This window comes from Photinus pyralis, unplaced genomic scaffold (assembly GCF_008802855.1).
Source record: "Photinus pyralis isolate 1611_PpyrPB1 unplaced genomic scaffold, Ppyr1.3 Ppyr1.4_LG1, whole genome shotgun sequence".
NCBI classification, from domain to species: Eukaryota; Metazoa; Arthropoda; class Insecta; order Coleoptera; family Lampyridae; genus Photinus; species Photinus pyralis.
In genome coordinates, this window is record NW_022170249.1 from 12,199,623 (window position 1) to 12,225,953 (window position 26,331).

The 26,331-nt window shown below is 35.8% G+C and overlaps 1 protein-coding gene across 2 annotated transcripts in view; it reads right to left on the reverse strand.

The window, feature by feature from the left end:
* LOC116159575 (zwei Ig domain protein zig-8-like) overlaps positions 1 to 26,331 on the reverse strand; it is a 631,052-nt gene that overhangs the window by 346,428 nt on the left and 258,293 nt on the right. The window lies entirely within an intron of this gene.

Consider the following 26,331-nt stretch of genomic DNA (forward strand, 5'->3'; position numbering starts at 1 on the left):
CATTATATTATTATTAAAAGCTTACCATGAGATTATTGGATGAAAATGCTGGTCTCACAACAATGGAATTAGAAGCGACGCAGAAAAATAAGAAGAGGCCTCCTGTCACATGCTACAATTGCCAAAAGGGGGGTCATTATGCGAAAGGATGTCGTAATAAAAAGAAGAACGTGCAAACACGGCAGAAAAGGAAAAGGTAACGGAAGGAAACGTAACGGATTTTACAACATTGTAAGATAAGGGTCATTGACGATGTTTGAATAAGGGGTAGCGGAGCCTAATCTCACATGACACCGCGATGATTATTTTTCATCCTTGGAAGATTTTACCAACAAAATTAGTGACACTTGGTGACGATAAAAGTCTCATAGTGTCAGGTAAAGGAACAGTAAAAATCCGTAAAGTTATAAACAATAAATGGTACGACGCTATATTGAAAAATGCGTTATATGCCCCCGATTTGCATAAAAATCGCAGCAGTACAGATTAAAAAGTTCTCAAAAGTTCAACAAATCACTAAACCAACCCGGAGAAATGATTCAAAGTCATGTTTGGGGCCCAATGTCAAAACAGTCCATACTATGGACCATAGGAACTGCAAACTATTTCGTGTTATTCAATAACAATGCTACCCGTTATCGTGTATCTTCTTTTTTCCCTGCGAGGAGAGCTTTCGAACCCTACAAGAATAATTAAAATTGATTCATTAATACGGCCTCTTATTCACCTTAACGGCGGCTGTACGAATTAAGCCATTAATTTCAAGCTTATACTTCCAACTCCTAAAATAGAAATAGATATTTTCGGGATTACCTAAACAACTCACAGCACACACAAAAATATCTTCGCCAAATCTACATAAACCTCTCGCCAGGAAAGATTGCCGGGCACAGAATACTTGATCCCGGTCTACAATCTATGTTTTTCTAAAGATGTGAGCGACTTCCGGGAGAGTATCGTGTCAATGTTCAACAAAAAGACTTTTCGTTCAACATTGGCACGATCCTATTCCGGAAGTCGTTCGCATCTTAAGAAAAACATAGATTGTAAATCGACACAAGGTGTGCTGTTACCGGCAATCTTTCCTGGCGAGTTATATTAATGAATTTGTAATAAATATATATTTGATGGCCTCGACACTCGTGCAAGAAACAATCACTTACGAAATTTCAGCTGTTTTACATTTAAAAACCATATGCAGACTACACCCTGGAAGAACTTATAGTCTAAGAGCTGGCTACGGAAAAAAGTGATGCTACATGGCTGATTTTTTGAATAAAGTATCCTGATACATAGTGAAGTAGAAAAAGTCATGTCTGCCAGCGAGATCCCGTGGCTTAATGTTGGGAGTGGCGGTCAAATATGTAAAATTTTAATAAAATTGCCGATTTTCCGACTATATTTACCTTTGGCCTCTTTATTTTGTATCTGACGCAAAAAACGAGTTTTTTGTACAACACATCAAGGCGCATCTTTTTTTATATTTAACATTTTTCGCTATGATGCTTACTTTCTGAGAAAAGTGCAAATTTAGAAAAATTATAAAATGAATAGTTTAACTGTTCAATTTAAAATTTCTCAAAAACTAAACTCACAAAAAAATGTTTATGAACTTTTTTGTAGAGTTTCTTATGCCGCATTAGCATGCGTCAAAATCGGGTCAGGCTAGTTCTCGTGTTCGCAAAAAACGAACCACATAGATACACACATACACACGTACACAAAGAGATCTGGGGACTGAAAACGTTCAATAGTTACATGCATGCCGACTGATGGAATATTATCTTTATATATTGAATAATCCATAATACATATTGGCAGACAAGAAGGTCGTGGCTAACATACTGACAGACCGGCACTAAGAATAGTCCAGGAAATAGAGACTGAAAATGGACCATTTCCTGCAAAACGAGAAGTAGTTCCAATTTTTTTGCATGTCATGAAAGAATATCTGGTGGTTAAGAATCCAAGTTTTCGACCTCCCACCCCTTGTGCTTCCCCCGCACCACCCTTAAAACCAAAGAAATGTGGTTGGTTTTTTAGTTTTTCAATCATATCCTTTTATAAATTCATTTTACAAAAAAATATTGTAATCAGAAATTGTAGATTATAAAATTCTACACAACTTTGATATACATACACTACTTTTTTGTGAAATGTTTATTAACAACGGTATAGAGCTTCAGAGTTGCTTATATTTTTAAGAATTCTGAAATTTCTATGTAGATGTTTTAACCAAATTTTATACTTTATCTCTATATTTTAAGAGTTGTATGAGAAAATATCTTGAACTTATCGTGATATAAAATCCCCTACGCTGCACCCTTACCGAATGGGATGCATAAAAATTCAACCCTTGCTAGTGGGGATATTTGAATCACCAGATGACTGTCTATGACATGCAAAAAAAATTGGAACTACTTCTCATTTTGCAAGTTAAAACCCTCTATTCCCTGGACTAGAATGAGGAAAGAAGCAAAAGAAATCTGGAAGAATTGAATAAAACTATGAACCTGAAATCTTGATCAATAATTGGAGCTACCGTTACATACTGTACTTATAATTAAAGTTTAATTTTCCAGAAACTGATGTTTGATCGTCAACAAAAGTTTATCATTATTTGAACCGAGACACCGGATTCTCGGGCAGTGCTTTTTAGCGCATTTTTTAAGAATTAAAAAAAATGTGCTAATGAAGGGTCTCACCGAAAGGAATTAACTTCTACCAATTATAGTCCTCCTCCTCGACATATAATTCTTTTTTCTTAGTTTTTTAATATACATCCCTTATTCGAAAAGTTTAACCTAACAGCGAAACCGCAGAGCATTACAGAATGTGATAAGAGAGGTAATTTAAATTCTAATCCTATGCAGCCGGTTGTTAGTTTTAGAGTAGTTTAATCTTACCTTCTCTATAAAGATGAAAGTAAAACCGCGAAGTGTAAGCTTTTCTCGGTATCATTAGCATAAAATTATCGTAAAACAAAAACACATCGTGAGTTTGTGATCGAATAGATGGAAGATTGAAAATTTTAGTTGATCGTGACAGGGTTTCATTTATTTCCGTTATAGAACTGGCTACAGGGATAATAGAAGTAATTATCATTTATTGAGTATGGGTGCGGTTTTGCTGTTATTTCGTGCGCATTCCAATTTATATAAAATGGGAAAAGAACCGAGATGCTTTTCAATCCATTGTAATGTAAAATGAAGACAATTGTGTATATATTCTTTGTTAGGGTTGAATTCGAACATTATGTGCAGAATCTAATTAAAGTTAATGGTATCTCATTACAGTACCCGCACAATTTAATTAATGAAAAATACCACAATTTACGCCTTTAGAAAACATAAATGTGTAACGAAATTACGACTCACTGGTATCTACGTTACAGTTCCGGAAAAGTTAGTCCTCTAGTATAATAATTATACTTCACTAAAACGATATCGGTAGCAACTTGGTTGTACTGAGAGCTCTTGTGAGATGCTAGTTCTAATGATTACTATGAACGGAAGTATATGTAAAAAACTACAAGTCTTGTCCATTGTAGTTTAAGTGTTGCATTGATGTGACCTCACTTACGGGAAGGGCAAGTAAAGAAACTAAATTATTCATAAATTATGGGCTTCAGCAATGAGTTTCAGCTTGCTGAGTAATCGATGCAGGAATAACTCGATTATACGAACCTAATGCTGAAAACCGGGAGAATTATTCAATTCAGGAATGGCTATCGACTAAACGATGTAGTACAAAAATTAATGCTGAAAACTCGAAAGTCGTTGCTGAGATCTCTATCGATTTATACAAAGCTTAAAAGGAGCTCGAACGACCGACAGTTAGTGAAACAATAAGCTCCTTTTTGAGAATCAAAAAATACCCTAAAAATATTTATTTGACTATTCAATTCATCTAACATTTGTCACATTTCAACCAGTGAAATGTCTCGATTTCAAATTGCTGCGCCAATGGGAACGAATTATAGTGACAATTCAACTCATGTATAAAAAATCGCATAAGCCGCAGTGAAATTGTCACTTTGACAGCGGCAAAAGTTACCTGCAACTTTTCCAGCGACAAATGCACTAGTGGTTTTTTCACTTATTCATTTTCGAACCAATTATCGCATTATCCTTTCCCATATGACTAGTTTGACGTCTGTCAATAATTGATTAGTTGGTGAATTTCTTGTTCGTTAAATTGTCCTGCCGAATTACACTCGAGGTTTGTATTTAAACCGAGTAAATTTGGGTTGTGGCAATTCAAATCTGTTTCCTTTTAGCAATTGGACTCGAAAAACTGTCAACCTAAAAATGCTCCACCTGCGGTGTCGCATTTTTATTAGTTGACAGTTTTTCTCGTCTAATTGCTAGGCAACAGATTTTCATTACCTAAACAACCCAAATTTACTCGGTAAAATACAAACCTCTTGTGCAATTATAAGTGATAATTTCACGTGTGGTATTTCAGCGACAATTCAATGCGATTATTCAATGACATTTGTCAAACTTCCACCAGTGAAATGACGCGAAATTTTGTCGTATTAACCGGAACATTCTTCTTAGTTTGTTAATCAATTTCGACAACCGTCTTATCACCACATCTTTTAATTTAATCACTCATAACGAATTAGCTTGGAGCACAAAAGTTCGAATAGAATCAATAGCAAAATGAAAAGCAACTTCCATAATTTATTTTGACGTTTATTGTTGTCATGGAAATACATTCGCGTGGGTAATTATGCTTAATTTTTCTTTTGATTCATTGAATAGTCCTCCGAATACCATTCGTAGTCGAAGTATTTGTAGATTATTTTTGAGCTGCTGCTCCACTCATGCTAGTTACGCTTTTTAATACCACTCGCGCAAGCGCTCGTAGTATTAATCAGCGTAACTAGCATTCGTGACAGCACCTCAAAAATATTCGACAATACTTCGACTACTTATGGTATTATATATGACAATTCAACTCACGTATAAAAATCGCATAAACCGCATTTTTATTAGTTGACAGTTTTTCTCGTCTAATTGCTAGGCAACAGATTTTCATTACCTTAACAACCCCAATTTACTCGGTAAAATACAAATCTCTTGTGCAATTATAAGTGATAAATATGATCCATTTTTGCGACGCCAATGGTTATCAGCAGTTTATATGCGGATATATCTCTGTCTTTGTTAGGTATACTGGCACAGATGCTCCTTATTGAAAATAAATGAGAGGCTACATCTATGTATACATACAGGCTGTTTCACGCAAACCGTTACCTAAAAGTTTTCAGGCTTTCATTGATACATTAAATCTGAAAATTTGCACACCGAGATAGTTTTTCATGATCTATCGGAAGAAAATATTATCCCGATTGCTTCACTTCATTTTACCGGAATTGGATAGCAACTTTCTTATTTTAAATATCACACCCTGTATTTTATCGCATTTTCTACACCTACATCAAAATCTACGTCGTTTGATACCACATTGCCCTATACCAAACATCAAAGGTTTTCAAGTTATTCGAAATTTTGAAATTCAAGTCAACGGAGTCATATACAGAGCTCAAAAGAAAAGCAGTAAAACGTCAACAATTTTGAAAAATCTTGAACAAGTTGAAAGCTTTACATACATTTTGATAGCGGACTGCTTGATAGGGAAGCGGTTATAAAGAGGCGATTTCTTCTTTGTAAAGCTATGTAGTTAATATGAGAACGCTCTGCAAAAGTACTAAAAACTGAAAATCTAAAAAAAGGAAAAATGAGAGGCACGACCTGAAAATAATTTGTTTTCTTTACGTCGTTTCATTTGCGCGCTAAAAGTGTAGTGTGTGAAATTTCATGTTAATAATTGAGTAAGGTTATTAGTCCAGTCAAATTAGCGCAATTTTGGACAAATAAAAACATTAATCGGTAAAGATCTGAATTTTGGTATACACGTTTATTAGGGCTTTCTATTGAACATACTAAAAGTCCCCGTCAAAATCTGTTGCGCTCGAGCCGCCATCTTGAAAAAAAGATACACTTTTTCAGTTTTTTTACCATATCTCGGCAACTATTACCAATACGAACAAATAGTTTAGATAAAAAATATAGTTTACAAAATTCCCTATAAAAAATAATTTTAACATTTTTATGTATTTGCAATACTTTAGATGTAATGTGACGTTAAATACATCAGAACGCGTTTTTAAGGTCCGTTTAATTGTTTTTAAGAAGTAGGCCGAGCCACTAGTGACAGTTGTTCGCTCTCACTAGTGAGAAAAGTTTGTGTGATATAACTGTACAAATTCTCTGCGTGTCAGTTCAGTTTATAAAAGCATGGCAAGTGACGTAAATTGTTTTATTTGTGAGAAAAGCCTTTGTATTAGGGAGACAGTGAATGTTAAAGATAAAGGACTCGCCACTTTAAAAAACGCCAGTGACAGGAGAGGAGACAATAAAAAAGAAAAATTGGAAGGATTGCATCCAGTGACTGTGCCTATTTGGTGCAGAAAAGAATACACTCGTGAAAAGAGCATTATTGCTGCATTAAAAAGACAAAGTACCGCTGAAGCAGAACGTGCTAGTTCACCGAAAAAATCTAAGCTCAGGTCATCTACTTTTCAATTTAAAAATGCCTGTTTTTACTGTGCAAAATCAATCGATTCAAACTTTTATGAGAGTGAGAAAAAGAAGCATGCCCATAAACGTACGAAAGTGCACAGTGTTTGCAGTTTATTGGTGAAAGAAAGCGTACTTCAAGCCGGTAGGAAACGAAATGACAAATGGGGTTTAGAAGTAATTCAACGGCTAGAAAGTGCTTTGGACTTGGTCGCGGTTGAAGCGATTTACCATGAAAGATGCTCCATTAACTTCTTTAAGAAATCAGCAACAGGCAGAAAAAGTGGACGTCCACTAGTCGACGATGTACAGTCTGCAATGGAGGTAATTTATGATTTTATTGAAAATAGCGATGAGTGCCAATTTTCATTGCCTGAATTATTGGGCTTACTCGAAGGGTACGTCCCTGACGAACGCACAATTAAAAAGAAACTTGAAGAAAAGTACGGGGACGATATTATTATTACGAAAAATAAAAAAAAAATTGGCATTGTTTGTTTCCGAAATACCGGTTATAAAATTTTGTCAGATCACTGGTACAAACAGAAAAAAATGGACAACAGGGAGGAACGGCTCCGAATAATTGAATCATCATGTCTTTTCCAAAAAGGTAAAAGAAAATGTTTAAAATTGTTGGAGCAACGAAATGATTTGCAAGATATCGTAGGAATTTTCAATAACGCTAATGCCACTCACGATGAAATTTCTGAAGCTGGAGAACGCTTTTTTTTATCAGCATATAACGCACCTGCTAGTGAGCGATCTATAAACCGACATCGTTATCAGACCTTCAGAAAATTCGCGTACAAGGGTCAGCCGAATCTAGCACTGTTACCTCCTACGGCTGCAGCGGCGCAGCAACACTCGTTTCGTGTATATCAGCAAATTCAGAAATGGCGTGGATATGAAAAATCTCCCGAACTGTGGGGTTGGAGGAGAGTTCACGATTATCTTGAACCTGTTCGAACACTGAAGGCTCCCGCTCCAGATTCCGTGCTCTCATTATTATCCTGCAATTGTAAAAAAGGATGTACCTCATCTTGTGGATGTCGGAAAGCGGGACTAAAATGCGCAACGATTTGTGGACATTGCCAAGGTATCGGATGTTTAAACTCAAACAGAAATCTCGACATTGAAGATGAAAGCTCTGTTGAAAGAGAGCTTTATGAGAAAGCCTTAAACGTGCCTCACAGCCAGCTTGAGTACGACGACTTCGACAATGCCAACCCAGATGAACCACTTCAATCAGATAATTGGGTTGCAGACAATGCTACACCTAGTACATGTGGCATGCAACGACTTTAATTGGCAAGAATAGATAAATTTTCATATATATAAAAAATACTACCACATTTTTGAATAAATTTAATGTTTTGTCATTCGTTCATCTTTACAGGTCATAAAGATATAAAAAACTATCTGCGCGACAATTTCGAGAGGTTAGGATACTTCATTCCCTCTTCGATGTCGGATTATAGCTAAAATATTGGACATACAAGAAAAATGTTAATATGCTTTTATATGGGCAATTTAATGAGCTATATTTTTTATCTAAACTATTTTTTCGTGTCAGTAGTGGTTGCCGAGATATAGGCAAAAAAATGAAAAAGTGCAACTTCTTTCAAAGATGGCGGCTCGAGCGCAACAGATTTTGACGGGGACTTTTAGTATGTTCAATAGAAAGCCCTAATAAACGTGTATACCAAAATTCAGATTTTTACCGATTAATGTTTTTATTTTTTCTTATTTGACTGGACTATATCTCTGACATAAGCTAAACATTAATGATTATTTAATTCATATGAGGAAAGCGACAAGTGCGACTTTATAGACACTTTTTTGGGCTTTTGCTTTTCAATTATAAACGTTTTGAACTAATGAGATCCATAGATCATCTAGAAAATACAATGGAAATTAATTCCGGTTGACATTCCTTTGGTACGTAAATTAAATTTCCCTTATAACGGGCAGGATCACGGTGCATTGTTGAATTGGCAATTAAGAATATTGATCATGGTAATTCTCTTAGGATGTCTATATAATTATAGTTTACCTATACACATAATTCAGCTCGGCTATCTCACCACAACCTTTCGAAAGGGTTTTATGCTATTATTATCATAAATTGTGTGCTCAAACTACTTTGCATGGATACCGTGTCATTTCCTGATCCGGCTTATCGAACTAGTGCAACTCGAGTTTCTATTTTAGATCCGAATTGGAGCTTAAAGGACATCCTTCTAAATTACCTCTGAATATGACGACCATAACGAGACTAAAACTTCGCAAACAAGAGAAAAGATTTATTGTGGAAGTGTTTGTTACTTGAGACCTTTGCGATATAAAGAAGCAAGTATATAGTAAAAAAAACTTTCATACTTTTTATCTTTTCCCTCATTATCCGAAGTTATACTTTACTAGCTTCCTGCATCTTGGGTGTCTATGACATTGCAGGAGGATTACAGCTCAGTAGGTATCATTATTTCTCAACGTGCTGTAGTAATCGCAATTACAAAATAACTTAGCACATACGGTTACGTTTAACGACTCACGAAACACAACATTATGTTAGTAAATCTGCCGCCTTGGAGAAGGATGTTAAATGGCAAGGGGGTTACGGTTGAGTGTAAAAATTAATAGGTATGTAAACCACATACTAATCTAATAGTTTATTTACAAATATTAAAAACATTACACTTAAACTAAAACAAATGTTTCTTACTAAATAAGAAAATCAGCGGCGTTCGTAACCAAAATGAATTAATATTGCGTTTCCATTTCTTACACAGGGTTGGCCATGAGTGCGTGAGTGGAAGATTGTATAGGTTTATTAACGCTCATATTTCAAATTCATTGTCGGGGCATCTTAAGACTAAAACCTAAAAATATTGTCAAAGAAATTGCAATTGTCATATGCAGGGTGGTTTATATAAAAGTAGAGTAGAGCAATTTTAGTGTGACTTGTGCAATAGTTGGGAAGCAAGAACTGGGCCATTTTCAGAAGCTAGGACTGTTGTCATCTGCAAAACGACATTTGCTGCTGTGGGTAGATCCGCTTAGAGTAGTCCGAGAGGCTTTATCTTCCCTCAAAGTTCTCTCCTAATTTCTTATCGTTTTTTCTTCTGGATTACTTTTCCGCTATTGTCTATCTGGATATTACCTACACAGAACGTGGATGCCATCGTGTTTTTACCTAGGTCCGCCAACTTAGCGAGATTGCCATTGGCGACGTCACGTGAGACATTACACTACCTACTGCGAAAATTTACACCTGGAGCTGATGTACCTAATTGTCCTGGTCTAACTGCCAATATTTATGGAATGTTTTGGAGAATTTTAGCTTTGTGAATCGCTTCGATATTTCTGATTCTACGTACTTTGCTCTTAATCGGAGAGTTCACCTTACCCATATCGAGACCCGATTTGAACTACATTACCACGATAACTTTTGTGACTCCGAAGATTCATTCCTGTGAGTTTGATTACATTGTAACCGTCAGATTAGCTTTGTTATACGATATATTAGTTACCGTTGATTTGTAAATTAGTTTTTGAAATTACCGAGACCTAGTTCGAAACAGATATTTACTATTTTTAGTTACGCTATTTATATGTCACTCCAAAGAATTTGTTCATACCATCTTATTTACATCGAAAAGTAGTTTTTGTTCAGTTAACGTCATGTTCATGTTTTTATACACCGATTTCTACGGACCAGCCGTGGTAGGTCAAAATGTTGCTTTTGCCAGTGTATGTAGTCATTCTTATTGATTATAAAACTAAATTACTGCTTTGGTATTCAATTTACGTGATTAGTGTCAGACGTTAAACATTGCTACCGCAATATTTATTTGCCGCGCTATTCACTATCCCTCTTGTTTAAAAAGGACGGAATGCTGCCTTATTATGGGAAGTACAATGTTAAACAACTTTCATATAGAAAAATTTTGTATATGTTGGGCGCAAAGCCCGAAAACGGCCAATGGTCGTTTTTTTTGCTCAATCTTAGGATTGGGCTATTTAAAACGACCTAAGTCAGAATTTCCTTTCAATTTCGGGCTTCGGTCGTCTCCAAACAGTCAAACTTAGAATCGTGCAAATATGAAATGACCAAAGTTTAATAAATTCGGTTCCAGTGTCAGTGTGAGGTAGGTGTGACATTTTAACCATTAATAATAATAATATTCTTTGTTCTTCTCCTATAAACGTAATCACATTGGGGACGTAGAAAACGTAGAAACGTAGACCAATTTTGAGCAACAACATGAACTCAAGACGGCAGGGCGATCTTATAGATATGCAAACAGAATCAGAGGGGGACTATAAATTTATTTTTCAAGACCATCTAACAAAATTAGTGTTTTTAAAACCTTTGAAATCTAAAAGAGTTACGGAGGTACCTTACAATCTTTTAGACATTTGTTGTATAATAGGTGCTGCCTACATCCTCCAATGTGACAATTGAACAGAGTTCACCGCAGCGGAGTCATAAATGAACTTGCTGATATGTTTGAAACTAAAATAAAATTTTTGAATGAAATCAAAATAAAAAATTTTTGTACATACTCGTAAACAAGAGGGGTTGTTTTTAAAGTGTTAATGTAGTTTAAGGAGGGAGGTTGGCAAAACTGTTATATAGAGGGAAGGGGTGGGGATAACAATTTCGAAATAAGTACGTTACGTCATTTATGGGTTGCCTCTCCAAAGATTTTGAATGTTACTGAATTTCTATTGAGGCACTAAAAATGTGTGTTAGCTTTGGTTATTTCCTAATTACTCAATCTTAGGTTTGGCTGCTTCAGGACGGCCAAAGCCCGAAATTGAATTAGAATTCGGGCATTGGTCATTTGAAATAGTCCAATCCTAAGTTTGAGCAAAAAAAAACGACCATTCGCCGTTTTCGAGCTCTGCGCCCAACATATACATTCAATATTTATCGAGAATTATACTATATTCAATACATAATGGTCACCCTGTATATCCCTTTAACGCGAACCACAATAGCATGCGTAAATACAAACGGTGGTCAGTAAAAATGCGTTTTCATGACTCGGAAGGAAAACATCTAGGAAAAAACGTCTTTCTTCGTCTCGAAAACACGCATTTTTAGTACTTATGAAGCAGATAACTATTTTGCTAAACAAAAGAAAGGCATTGTATGGATAAGCTGAGCCTTAAGCGTATTATATTACTGGCAGTTGTCTGAAAATAATTACTCTAGCTTACTTTTGACAAAATATAATGTTCAAAAAGCGGCTTCTTTTGCCCAGAAACCGTTTACGACAATAACTAACGCACATTTCATAATACGCACTACATTACAAATCCGACACATAAAACCACTAAAATTATTCAAGTACACCATCTATATCTTGAAAACTTGAAGCAAGGAGTGAATACGAAAAAAATTAATATTTAAAACATTAATGCGTTAAATAAATAATAAGCAGTTGTTAAGAATCAAAATTTCTACCAGTTGTCAAGCATCCCCACAAAAGAAAATGGACGATCACCATAATATAGTCATAACAAAAATTTGAATATTAAAGGAAAATTATCCGCCGTTGTTAATGAGGGAAATAATTTTAATTTTAAACGGTAGATTACTGACTGTACTTTTCCGTTTCCGTTCTGGATCAAAGATTTTGTGTTCGACTACGCAAATCTCTTTCGACCTGAACGCTTTGCTCCCTTCCGAGTTGATTTTTGGTTTAATTCTCTTGTTATTTAGCTGTATTAAATGTAGCCCTGTTTCTTGTCCGCATCCGCAGTCATATGGATTAAATAAAAATTTATTACCCTCGGAAGCGCACCCGCTGCCTTTCACTTTAAGAGGATCAACGCGCGCGAGCTCTAAAATAACGCTTCGATTTCGCATTTAACGGCTTTTACGTTCTATTGGTTGATTTACGTGCCATAACGCGCGCCTTTATTTGTGCTAATGCCGCCCTTAGTTATACGTGTGCGGGAATGCTTAATGGTAACAGTCTTTTACGAACTACTAATGCTTTAGGCGGCGAGGTTGGTGGATTAATTAGCCAAGATTTACATACTTTCATCGGTTGTGATGAATTATTCTCTTTGGCAATGCCTTCAAGCTATCTTCCATGCCTTACGCACACAAAAATTAGATGTGGATTAATTCGCGATGATTTATGGGAAGTTTAATCAATTACTGGGTGCACCCCATGTTCCCAGGCAATACGAAATGCAGATTTTTGTAACGGCAAGAATCTTGTTGCAATGTAGTGTTTGGAGTAGATTTCTTTTCAGGGGTTGAAAGATCTTTCAATCTTTAATTAGATAAATCAGTATTTTCCTTATTTGATTCCAAATCGTTGTCATGGAAGTTCCTGAAATTTGTATCGTAATCATAGAAATGATCAGGGATTGCGTAGGCGTTCAGCTGTTGCTGATGCTCTTAACTACATATTCCCAACCAAGGATCCAGCTGCAAACCTTATTATATTCCTGTTCGATTTGTTTCTTATCCAGGTTTGGCGTTCTTGAGTAAAATACACTTTAAATGATCGAAAGGAGCTTCTGTCTAAAGACTGCCTGACTGCAGTGAAGGGGTAAGCATAATAAAATTATTCTTATCTGCAAATATTCAATATCTGAATCTCGCTATTGTGGGATGTATATGTCAATCCCCACAAAAAAAGGTAGTTTTCTGGTACCCTCTTTGAAGCTTAATATTGGGGAAATGAATTTTCGATCGGAAACACAAGTTGTTTCCTCCGCGCTCTCTAGATTTCTACACGTATACGTCTTTTGCTCATTTTTTTTTTTTATGACTATCCCGGGTTTGTTAATAAATTGTACATCTGTTTAGTCCTTATTAAAGACGTTGGAAGCTTTTGCCAGGTTCAAGGGTTTGAAAAAATTGCCCACCTCTATTGCATATGCCGTCCCTCATAAAGCCTATCTATAGGTCAGTGTTGTATTCCATAAATGACCTGTATCTAATAGGTCAAAGGTAACATTGTACCACCAATGTTGAAGTGACAACGAGTCAGACTCGTGGCAAGGATTTATAAACGAAGTCATATTACCTATTCAGCATTTACCGTTCTCATCTCACTACCTATGAAGCTATACGAGTATAAGAGCACGACTAGTAATGAAACGCAGCATTCCTGTTCAAAAATCGTAACTGACGAAGGTGATTGGACATCTTTAGCATAAGACCATCTGTATAAAGCTAATAATTGCTATATGTTGGCGAGTGGATGCTGGATAATGGATATACACCGACCATAATAATGAGACCACAACATACAGAAAACTATCGCAGCAAAAATCAGGAAATACACCGACCTAGCAGAAGAAATTTAAAATGATGTGGAAAATGGAAAAAGTTCTCATCCTACCAATAATCATATCCGTCACACTCGCAGGCCTAATACCATCAGAACTATACACCGAATTCAAGAAACATAATTTACCTATCCAAGTTAATTAGACATGCAGAAATCAACAGTATTAGAAACATGCCGGATAGTAAGGAAAGTAATGCATTGAACAAGTCAACAAGTAATAAGTTTTGCGAAAGCCCTTATTACTTTATCCACGACAAGTGAGGAAAGTAGAAGTAATAATAATAATAATAGTCTTTATTTGCACATAACTGTATAAAAGTATATACATAGTATATATTCAAGTATATACATTTGAACCATCCTGTACAGTTGTAGTGATCATAGCGCGTCCAATGTGAAAATGGAAATAAAGCATGCCTTCAAGGCCGTTTCACACAGTTAAGAAAAGCTGTTGAACCACCTTACAACCCTGAAAGGGAGGGGCGTAGGAGGGCATATCCCTCTCTGATTGGCTGTGACATCATGACCTCGTTTCTGATTGGTGTCACGTCACTTCCTGGTCCAGAGACCGGTACATACATTGGTCATTTACTTCCCGAAAATGTTGTTTGCCTGCAATTAATAGACACAAAGTTCAACGCTGCGAAATTACGTCCAGAAAGCATCAATTCCCAGAGAATCTATAGAAATGAAGGTAACCGTCGCTAAGATCCAATTTGCAGTTCTCATTGGTCAAATTCAGAAAAAAGGACACTTTGATATGAGGCAATAATTTTCATTTATATAAAATTAAGTGTTGATGATCTTTAATTAATTAATTTTAAATGAGTATTCTTAAACTATATTTGATGATGATGAAATGTTCTGAGATAGGGATTCTGCGATATGTGTTGATTTCTGATACATTATATATATTTTTTTTGCATTTAAGCAAAATTGTCGATTTATTTATTTGTTTAAAATTTTGTATTGTTGGGAGCGACTGATTGGACGTTCACTTCCCAGTGTAATATCAATTTACGTTACCTCAGTTTTTTAGTGAGGTTGTAATGTATAAAATAAATATAGCACACATAAATGCCCGTTCGTTGTTGTCTAATTTTCAAACCCTGAAGGACTATGTTTTAGATACCTCTTTTGACGTAATTGGAGTAAGCGAAACCTGGCTCAACTCTTCCATTTTGAATCAGGTATGTTGTATTGAAGGGTACAATATTATCCGACGCGATCGTGAAGGCCGCGGAGGAGGTGTTGCGATTTTTATTAAAAGGAAATTCTGTTTTAGTTTGGTTGTAACTGTGCGTACCATTGAGCAGTTGTGGCTTAAAGTCAAGCATTGTGGTAAGACATTTGGAATTGGAGTAGTGTACCGCCCCCCAACCCAATATTACAATGAGTTCTTAGATGTATTAGAGGAGTCCTTTGGATACATTATTCCAACAGTTGACGAAATAGTGTGTGTAGGTGATTTTAATATTAATGTTCTTAACATTCATGATCCTGGTACTTTACGCCTTGAACAATTACTAACAATTCATAGTCTGTCTCAAGTTGTAAGCACCGCTACAAGGGTTACTAAGAATTCAGCTACGTTAATTGATTTATTTATAACCAGTTGTAAAGATTGCGCCGTTACCACCGCTCATTTGCACGAATATTCAGATCATGATCTTATAGCCTGTTCATTAGGGGTTGTTTCTGAGAATAATACACACTGTCTTAAAACTTATAGAGATTATAGTCGGTTTGATTCTATGTTATTTACACGTGATCTAGACAATCTATCGTTTCGTAATTTTTTTCTTAGTCCTGATATAAACGACAAAGTTTCATTCCTTACCAAAACTCTCATTGATTTGTTTAACATTCATGCACCGATGCGAACTTCCAAGTTCACGAGAAAGAATAAACCGTGGATAACAGAAAACGTCAAGTATATGATTTCGCTGCGTGACAATGCATTGCGTAAATTTCGTTTATCTGGAAGTCCAAGTCGTTGGGAGTAGGTACTATAAACAGATTCGCAATCTAACTACTATTACAATAAGAAACGAGAAAAAGGCCTATTTAGAATTTGAATTCCGTACTACTAATAAACGTTTTCTCTGGGCAAAATTGAAAGCAACTGGAGTCACGCAGAACAAGAACATCTCAGTAATCCCTGAACAACTTTCGGATGTTAATATGATTAACGAACATTTTTGTAATATACCTACATTACCAAATGTAATTGATTTGGATGAGATACTTTCTTATTATAATGCTAATAGGTTGTGTCCTAATTCCACACAGTTTGTATTCTCAAATATTACAGATGAGATCTTTGAAGTGATTAGGAAACTTAGAGACTCGAGACCGGGAGTAGACGGGATTGGGGCTCAAATGGTTAAACTATGTACACCCTATATCTTACCTCATTTAGCCCACATATTTAATTATTGCCTATCTAGATCAATATTTCCCAACGCCTGGAAGGACGCCTTAGTTATACCTATACCAAAAAAGAATCATGTAACTAGCTACAATGAATTGAGGCCTATAAGTATTTTATCATTTTGTCTAAAATTTTTGAGAAATTAATTGAAGTTCAAATAAAAGATTATTTGAATAGGCACAACATTTTGCCCAAGTTCCAATCGGGATTTCGTAAATTGCACAGTTGTCAAACTGCGTTATTAGACGTAACTGATAATATTTTTAAAGGGATTGATGACAATAAATTAACTATTTTGGTTTTGCTCGATTTTACACGTGCGTTTGACACTATTGATCACAAAGTACTATTTGCTATCTTTAAACATATTGGGTTTGATTGCACAACAATTACATAATATTTTTAAAGGGATTGATGACAATAAATTGACTATTTTGGTTTTGCTCGATTTTACACGTGCGTTTGACACTATTGATCACAAAGTACTTTTTGCTATCTTTAAACATATTGGGTTTGATTGCACAACAATTACATTTTTTAATCATATTTATTGCACCGGTCGCAAATTGTGCAATTGCATAACAAATTGTCAAACAAAAGGTTTGTTTCCGGGAGAGGTGTACCGCAGGGGTCGAATTTAGGCCCTCTGCTATTTCTTATATATTCCTCGCGACTTCTCTTGTTTAAAGTTCTGTAATTATCATAAATACGCAGATGATCTGCAGATTTATTTAACGTTTGATGAGAAAGAGGTTCTTACAGCTTGTGACAAGATTAAAGAAGACCTTAATAATGTATTTAGTTTTTCTCAGAAGCACTCTTTGTTTGTTAATCCTAACAAATCTTGTGCAATCTTATTTGGTCCTAGATATGCATGTGAAAGGGTAAAGCCTTTAATATCCATAGATATTAACGGCACGCCTATCTCGTTATCTACCCGCGTTAGGAAATTAGGATTGCTCATGGATGAAGGTTTAAGGTTTAACTATCATATTTCAAAGGTCTTACAAAATGCATATTGTAACTTAAAAATGATATTTATGAATCGCCACGTACTGAATAAGAAGATCAAAACCTTACTATGTGAATCTCTAGTATTATCCCATTTAAACTACTGCGATACACTTTATGATGCTTGTATACTATAAAGGATAGTAAGAGAATACAAACATTGCAAAACTCCTGCGTGCGTCTCATATTTGGTATGAAAAAATTTAATAGCTGTGGAGATCAAATTAAAGAAATTAAATGGCTGACTATGAAGGATAGGAGAGAGTTACACAAAGCCTGTTTATTCCACAGTATAATATTGTTTAAAACCCCTGCTTACCTGTACAATAAAATTTCGTACCGAACGGACGTAGGTACATAATGTGAATATTAGGTTCAAAGGAAGCCTATCAATTATTAAACACAGAACGTCCCTTTTTAAAAGATCTTTCAGTTATCAAATTGCCAATCTTTATAATAGTCTTCCGAGTTCGCTTACATCGCTTCATATGAAACCGTTTAAAAGAATATTCAAGCAAACATTAAACTGTCGTTCTAGGAGATAATGCCAAGTTTCGTTTGGTTCCAGTTTTATTTTATTTACTCTTAATAGCATTTTTCTTTATTCCCACTGTGTGTTTCTGTATTGTTCTTCATACTTTTTCTTTCATCCTCTCGCCAGGGCATATTATACGTAATTTACATTGTCTAAGTAAACCTTGCAACTTGTCATCTTTTTCTTTTCTTTTTGGTTAGTTATGTTTTCGTGGTTAGGTGGAAGATCAGCAAGAGGAGCTGTCTCCCAATGCTGAACCTCGCCACTAGGTTTCTTTACCTTAATTGAAATTTTTGTTTTACATTTTGTTTTACATTTACTTTATATATTTATGCAAGGTAATGAAATAAAGGCATTTATTATTATTATATATTATTATTGAATATTGTTTGGAGAAAAGCGCCGAATAGACTAACCAGATTTCAATGATCGCTCGCTTTGATCCTAAAAGATAAAACGTAAAAAAGCAAATGGCGGCATATTGTTTGCGGTTAAACTGAGTTAAAATTCTAATTGTGAACTAAGTTTCTTGGTTTGACTGATTCAGTAATTAACCTGTGACAATTGTTCCAATATTCTAGATTTACTTGAAAACCTTACATTCCATTACATGACATCTACAGGAAATTGCATCAATGTGCGTGTCCATTTTTACATTTTAATTTCCCGTGTCCACATTATACGCATTCAAAAACTCATTCAGACGTTTGATACCAAGATCTCTTTCCGCCTGTTTAACTTTCATTATTCTTATATTTTTTGTTGTATGATGAAAAAATAGGAAGAATCATGTACAGTTTTTAAGCTGACAGCAAGGAAAAAAAACATTTCTTACGTTTCCTCAAATGTATGGGATTTTAATTAACACACTTAGTTTACCGACAAAATAGGGAGTTGTATCAAAGGTTTCTCGTGCAGTAACTATGTGGAATGACTTTAAAAAATAAACGGGATTAGTTACAGTTCCATAGATAAGCTGTGAAAGGATGTCACACCACTCGTAGAACTTGGAAGTTCCTTTCACATATTAGTCGCCCACTATAACGTTTTGGGTATTCGTAATAATCGATGAACTGTTTTGTTTTAGTACCAGCATCAGCAGAGATGGTACATGCGATGTGCAAACCTATTTATAAAACGATCACTCAGATGTATGTAAAATGTAAAATCATGCTCGCTATCATTGCCAATTTACATCATATTATAGGAGCTTCAGCACCAAGAATGCAACTTTCTAACAAACAAGCAGTTCTCTTGTTCAAGATCAGAAAAGGCGGTACTAACGTTAAACTTACTTACAGAATCAATCTGAATTCTTGTCTGTAATATGATGTAACTGTTAAACAAATTTCCTGAAATTCTATGGTTCAACATTTAAGGGTGCACCATCTTATGGAAGTTACCTTGGTTATTTATTTTACAAGATTATAAGGCACATACCTAAAAATCTAGGTAAAGTCGCAACCATCCATCCATTTCCATCCTATCGTCTGTTATGGATCCTCAGAAAATAATTAAGAAATGGACGCGAATTTTGGTATTTTTGGGCTCCAAGGAGATCCATCCTGGTGGCGCAGGAAGACCGACAGTGGCACCAAGGGTGCTGGTTTGAATTCGGGTTCAGGCATGGATATTTGTAAATGTATAGTGAGTTTGGTTTGTATCGCCGCCCTTGGGTGAAACCCCGCCCACATAAAAATAGAAACCAAAAATCAATAAATAACCTGAAAAATTCCGGGACAAAGGACAATCTTTCACGAGATGGCATTTTTACGTAGTTTTGTGTGTTTTTATTGCATTAAAATGCGGAAGAATAAAGAGAGGTAATATAAGGTTTCATATGTTACGCTGCGAAGTTCCTTCGAGAGGGAGATACGTAAATTTCTGCTATATCAACGTTCTTTTGTCAACCACTTGAATCGGCACACCGATGAGATTATCTCCGCAACTGCTTAGCATAGAAAGAAGGGATGAGTTTTTGAACAAAATTATTCATTCTGGTTTGAGTGGTCAACCAGGAATATTCTGGTTTAGTTCGTTCTTTTTGCATTCCGTAGCTTATAGCTCTGGCATATCAACCAAGAAAAAATCTCTGCAATTCATTTGCGAATGCGCAATGTCAGATATCTTATTTGTGGCGATATTTTTTTTGAAATATTAACCAAAGATTCTTCTATTAAAGGCAAACATATCGTATATTTTACACTTTAGGTGTGCGCATGGTAAGTTTATTTATTTATAACAATATTTATGCCTTGAAAATGTGTGTCAGTTTTTTTGACAATATTGCTATGTACCCCACTCTTCAACAAACAGGCGCACTAACACAAAACAAAAAAATCAAGCTAATGATGCTTCAGAAATTCACTTCTTTAACTTCACATAAGACGCGATTTAGACGACATTGACTTCCTAATTACAATTATAGTATTAGCCCTTTGATGTTGGACAAAACTCCCTTTAACTGATAACTTGAAAACTTTAAAGAAACGCTTCTCTTCAGCGAATAAAGGCTCGATAACAACAGCACTTCGACTAAACTCCTTCGTAAACATGAAAACACGCATCCGCGTTACTCAACTTTAAAATGCGGCATTGCCCCAAAACAAACGGCTACGTTTCAAACGTCGATCACCAAAAAGCCTCGATTAACGTCCGGTTTGTTTATTTAAAACCATCGTGTCGTTCCATTTACCTGCTTTTCTTCCGTCGCCCTAGAATAATCGACACATGTGTTAAACTTCGGTCATAACACGTGTGCTTATCTTGAAACTAATTAACTTACGCAGCGATAAGGGCCTTTACCGCAAACGACGAGAGGTAAATCTTTACAAAAGAATCAACTTAATTTTTTAACACACAATTCATCTTTACAATAAAATAAAAAAGGCGATTACTCAAACAAAATTAACATAGTTAAATAATTCTAATACAACACAAGATTGACTTAGACTTCCAATAACATTATTATTATTTAAGGCCAAAATAATAATTGAAGTTCACATAGGTACAAGGTGACCCATCCAGTACTGCAGGTGCAGATGCCCAACAAAACGCATGAGCTAGTTTACACATCAATATTTATGGCAATAGTGGTCCATACACAGAAAGTCATTGCATCATGTTTACTTGGCATCACTATAGCAAACTCTCCGGTTTAATTGCTCTCCATCACGGTATTAGTTAAGGAGTCACGCTATTTTGCCGTTAGGTATCCAAAAAAGTTGCTTTGCGTACAACTTACCAAGAGACTCGCGCGACATGCACAACAAGAAAGATCTAAGATACAATATATGGCTAGTCGTATACAGAAAAAAAGAGGAGAGGGTTAAATTTAAATTACTGTATTACTTTTGAAATTGAGTTCTTCCTCGAGAACATTCCTTTAGTTTCCATTTTTATTATATTATGCTTAATATAAAGTGCTCTCACATTTGCTCTTTAAGTCTTAAGTATTTGCTTATACTTACAATGAAATACCGTCGATAAAAAACTCTCGCGTAGGTAGATTGAATGTCGTTCAATTTTATTTTCACAAAAGTTACGACCCTCTATAAAATAGGACTTCCCAATACCAAAGGAACATTAGTTATTCACACATAAAACTGATCATATAAAATACTAGCTACAAAAACATTATGGCAGATATTTTAAGGGAAACTTTAAGCTCCTTATTGAATGTAACTCAATTGTTTTTATTGGGCCGTTTCATCGATATATACGCTCGGTGGATATTAACGCAACATTGACTCACCGTGCTTTTATATGTTCGAGGAAACAAACGACCCAACTTTAAAATAGCGTAAGGAACGGAATTTTACGCTAGTTAAGGACTAAACGAGCTGCCACAAAATGTTTAGTTGTATGACATATACATTCTGATTAATGTCATTTAGTAAAGTACTTCCGCTTTGTTGTGCATATTTGAACGTTATAGCGGCGTTTGTACATAAACCACTGTCTTTTATAGGGGTAGATCTCGTCTAGTTATTTTAAAGTATCACTTTGACTACGCCCATGTTTGTAGTTTAACGACTCTCGAATGTTTTTCTTTGAAAATTAGGAAACGTTATTCGAAAGGATCCTGAGCGAACCTAAAAAGATGTTAGCGTTCGGTGAAATAGTGAAATGTTACAGAGTGACCCGCATAATGCTTTTTGGAGGTCCCCTTCAGAAAGGTATGTTGTTCTATACTACTCCGGTATTTACCTTACGAATTAGGAAAACTGCAGGAAAACCTAATTCGGAGTAGCCGGTAGAATGCTCGAAACTGATCCCATCCCACAGATGACAAATTCCTACCTCAGCCCAGGTTCGAACACCCGACCTACGGTTTTGCAGCCTAACGCTCAACTACTGAGCTACAAAGCCGATTATCGAAATTGCGGTTAATCCCAAATCCATAACCACATTTAAGGTCAAAATAAAAATTGCAGTTCACATTTTATTAGCACCATGGTCTACTAACTGCCATCCTCGGATTATACATGTGGATGATATTGAGACTTCTATCTTACACGTAGGTATACATGCCTTCCGCTGTAACCCTTTGGTACAATTCTAATGATGAATATTATTTTTCCTAGAACTTAAGTTTGGATTTATCTCTTAATTGATACCAAATTGATTTAGAAAAATAATCTACCTCTATTTTTGTTGGTCTAAGAACGTGCGCTGCTAGGATAGTTTTGTTTCTCTTTTTGTTGTCAACTGTGTTATGTATATAATTGGTTGTAATTTTTATTATCGGAAGATTCGCCTTAAATAGGACGTTAACAAGAAAAGCGTCTCTTTTAGCCACAGTTTCGTTGAAGATTTATTCGCTTCTTGCGAGTTCCATCATTGATTTACGGCCAGTTTATTATTCATTTGAAGCCACAGCCAGCATCGAAAGTTTTCGTTCAATGTGAGATTGAAGATTGAAGAAGTTTCGTTTGTGAAGCCATAGGCCGAATTATTTTTCTACGTTTGTTCGTGCATAGTACAACCACGAAGTTTTTTTTATGTCTTACCGGCTGGAGGATTATATAAAGTTTCGACCATCAAAGGTGCTGCTAGGAGAGGTGTTTGTCGGCCCTTCCTAAGTTTGTTTTCAACGTGACTCAGTTTGAAGTTGAGTTTTATTGTGAACGCCCTTGTCTACCCGAAGAGAAGATGCTGCGATAACCCAATGTCGTGAGTGTAAAGTGCGTTCATTGAAAATTCTAATTGTTTTTGTGTACTGTGTACGGATACCTTTTATTTGGATTACAATTCCCGGACAAGTAATGTAAGTAGTTCAGTCTATCTGTGTACCATTTTCCTTGTGTGTGTTAGGATTAAATCGCACTTTTGTAATTGTCACATTAATTTTTCGTGTGTTTCATTCTAACGACTCCACTTCTAATTTACCTGTGTTTTCATTGGATGCTTGCCCAAGGTCTATTTTAACGGATCAAAAGTTTAAACTTCAGTTTGGAGTTTAAGGTATTAATTGGTCTGACCCTCTGTATGTTAGAGGTTAACAGGTTAACTGAGAGCAGAGTCAAATCTCTCCTCTGTGCTGGGGAGAAATCTTGTCCCGTGTTAAATAACAAAAGTAAAGGGCTAGCTAGGGTTTTGAATAGGTGTTTTGTGTATGGTCTTTCTGGCCTACGGACCACTGCGCACAGCATATATTTTTTAATTGTTGACGAATAAATAAGATTTCCTTTTGCCTACCCCTATCAGAATATGACCTCGACTACGATTTTAAAAAAACCTTTACAATCTTTTCTCCATATTCGGTACTCCTGCATATATTCATTCTGACAGAGGAACATCATTTCTCTCGAAAGATCTAATTAACAACGGAACGGTATAATGGAATATTATGGAAAACCATGTCAATGGCTATTAGAATAAGGGATTAGACACTTCTCGATGGGAAGAAGTTTTGCAGAATCATTGCATGCAATACGCTTTCTTTTATGTACCTCTATAAACTCCTCACGAAAGGGTCGTTCTTTCATGCCCGTCGTTCGACAAATGGAATAGCCATACCTACCATCTTGGTTACCAAATCCAGGAAAGTTACTAATGAAGAGTCATGTACGAGTGTCCAAGTACAGTCCATTGGTCGAAGAAGTGGATGTGATCCAGAATCCAGAATATGTTTAATCCGACGTGCAAAATATAGTTACGGTTTCCAGGGAACAGCTCAATTTTTGGTCGCGAAAAATCTACAGGTCAAGATCACAGTTTTGAATCTGATCCAGCTGTCCAGCCTGTATCAGAGGTTGTGACGAAGAAAACTGAAAGGAAATAAAGAAACCCAGCACTACGGCTCCAGCTGCTCTCGGTGATATGGGTAGTTCGACGATACTGGAAGAAATAGCTAGAAATGCTCAGAAAATTTAGGCGCCACTAATTTTTCGGTAATTCCAAGCCGTACAGGAAAAACTAGAAACCTGCTCCTGTTGGTCTGGAAATGCAGGGCGAAGAGTAGAACTATAAAGAAGAGAAATAGAGAACAAGTTAAAAAGTAATCGTAAACGATTTACATAAAGCGCATTTCCACTTGCATTCATTTCCCATTTGTAAGATGCAACTTCTGATAAAATCGTAAAAATCCGGCCACAAATATGAAAGATAGCGTTGCACATGGGCAATCCATTTTTGACGTGTTACTTCAATTTCAGTTTATGAGAAGAATTTCATTTCAATGCTTTTCTAAATAAGAAAGTTGGAACTGGGCATGCGCAAACCTAAATTTCAAAACTAATGCTAGATTTTCCTTTGTTCCAAGCGCCTAAGTATCAAATTTCACTTAAATGGTGCCATAGATAAAAAAAGTTGGCACTGCGCATGCGCAAAAGAAAATTTTGAGACTGGCGCTCGATGATCCTTTATTCCAAGTGCCTATGTATCACATTTCATTTAAATTCTTCCATAAATAAAAAAAGTTGGCACTGCGCATGCGCAAAACCAAATTTTGAAACTGAAGTTTGATTTTCCTTTATTCCATGTGCCTATGTATCAAATTTCATTTAAATTCTTCCATAAATAAAAAAAGTTGGCACTGCGCATGCGCAAAACCAAATTTTGAAATTGGCGTTTGATTTTCCTTTATCCCAAGTGCCTATGTATCAAATTTCGTTTAAATTCTTCCAAAAATAAAAAAGTTGGCACTGCGCATGCGCAAAACCAAATTTTGAAATTGGCGTTTGATTTTCCTTTATCCCAAGGGCCTATGTATCAAATTTCGTTTAAATTCTTCCATAAATAAAAAAGTTGGCACTGCGCATGCGCAAAACCAAATTTTGAAATTGGCGTTTGATTTTCCTTCATGCCAAGTGCCTATGTATCAAATTTCGTGTAAATTCTTCCGCAAATAAAAAAGTTGGCACTGCGCATGCGCAAAACCAAATTTTGAAATTGGCGTTTGATTTTCCTTTATTACAAGTGCCTATGTATCAAATTTCATTCAAATACTTTTATAAGTAAAAAAGTTTGCAATTCGGTTTATAAATGGTCGAGATGCGAAAAGGGCACTGTGAATTTTGAATCGATTCGATTCAACTTTTGGCATTGCGTATTATATGGCTAAAGCTATGCCCATATTGAATTTCATGCAATTCAGTTCATAACTAACGGAGATGTAAAAGCGATCGAACATTTCTAAACAAAGTTATCGTTCACACGGACAGATAGATGGACAGACAGACAAAGGAACAGACGGACAGACCAACAGGCAGACAACAGATAGCAATGCAAAATTATAAACGATCTCTAGGATCGTTAATAAACGGCAAAAGTGTAAAATTATGGAACATGTAAAAAAACGGTTTTTTGTTTTTTTACAATAACTTTTTTTGTAAGCGGTACAGAAAAAATTCCTTCCTTGGTACAAGACTCGACACCATAACGAACCAAATAGCGAAAAAAGTAGAACAATAGCTCTTAAGATAAAGGACTAGTAGCGTCACAAAACGAGCGGACGGACGGACGGACGGACGGACGGACGGACAGACGGACAGCCGGACGGACGGACGGACGGACAAAGTGGCCACAATAGCGCATTTTTTTTTATTTTTGTGGAAATGCGCTAAAAATAGCGGGAAAAAAGGTATTTATTCAAGGAAATCAAGAACTAAAACAGATATTGCAGGGCGAATGATTATGATTGATAATGGCACGGAATGATAACAGGGAAATAACGACAAAAAGAAAAAATCGGTACGAGATCTCGTCTCACAGTAAGCCACAGTAAAACTTGACTAATTACTTAATATGATGTAGGGTGACTGAATTAATGTAATGGTTTTTTTTAAAGTAAACAACGGTTTTTTTTAAGTAATCAAATAGGTAACTTGGAGATTGCTTAACTGTTCTGGCTCCGTTGAATTTTCCAGCGGTTGTTCGGCGGATTCGGGGGTTGTACACCAGTGGCTAAATACGGGGAAAATAAAGATAGGGATG